Below are 941 nucleotides of genomic sequence, written 5' to 3' on the forward strand. Positions count from 1 at the left end.
CTATCTATCTATCTATCTATCTATCTATCTATCTATCTATCTATCTATCTATCTACAAGATATATAATAACATATGATGCAAAATGGTCCACAGATATAAAACGAAGAATTGCAATGCTAAGGCTATTTCAATAAAATGAACCCAATCCTGAAAAATGGAAACATCTCAATGACTACCAAGATGAAAGTTCTGAAAAAAATTCTATATGAATGGTCAAACCTTCTAAATGGCTGTGAATGCTGGACAAGCACTAAAGACTGAAAATGAAATAAAAGCAACAAAAATGTAGTTTCTTAGGAGACTGCCGAGAATATCGTTGAAGGAAAAGAAATGAAATAATGTAGTACTTGATGAAGCCCACGTGGGGCACTCACTGATAAAAACAATCAGGAAAAGACAAAATGTAGTTTTTGTTACACATGAATAGGCACAAAGGTCTTGAACATCTAGCTCTCACTGGGAAAACTGAAGGCAAACTAGGCAGGGGTAGGCCCAGAGCAACCTACTTAAAGAACCCAAACAGTTGGGTAACAGGGAAAGATAAGGGTAACGTAGCTTTGAGCATCTGAGCGAAGGAATGAATAGAGATCCATGATCGCCGATGTCTACTGCATATCTGGCACTTGATGATGATGATCTATGTATCTATGTATCTATGTATCTATCTATCTATCTATCTATCTATCTATCTATCTATCTATCTATCTATCTATCTATCTATCGATCTATCGATCGATCGATCGATCGATCTGTCCATCTATTTATCTATCTATCTATCCATTTTCCAACTAAGTAGATCTAACCAAGTAATAACACTTACATTTTGAAAAAGTCAGAATGGAAGCTGCAGTGATCTTCATCTGTCTCCCTCAGTTCCTTGAACCTTCAACAAAATTAATTGCCTGCGCAGGGAGTATGGAAATCCAACAATCCTTGACAT

The sequence above is a fragment of the Aplysia californica genome, unplaced genomic scaffold (genome assembly GCF_000002075.1).
Source record: "Aplysia californica isolate F4 #8 unplaced genomic scaffold, AplCal3.0 scaffold00319, whole genome shotgun sequence".
Lineage (NCBI taxonomy): Eukaryota > Metazoa > Mollusca > Gastropoda > Aplysiida > Aplysiidae > Aplysia > Aplysia californica.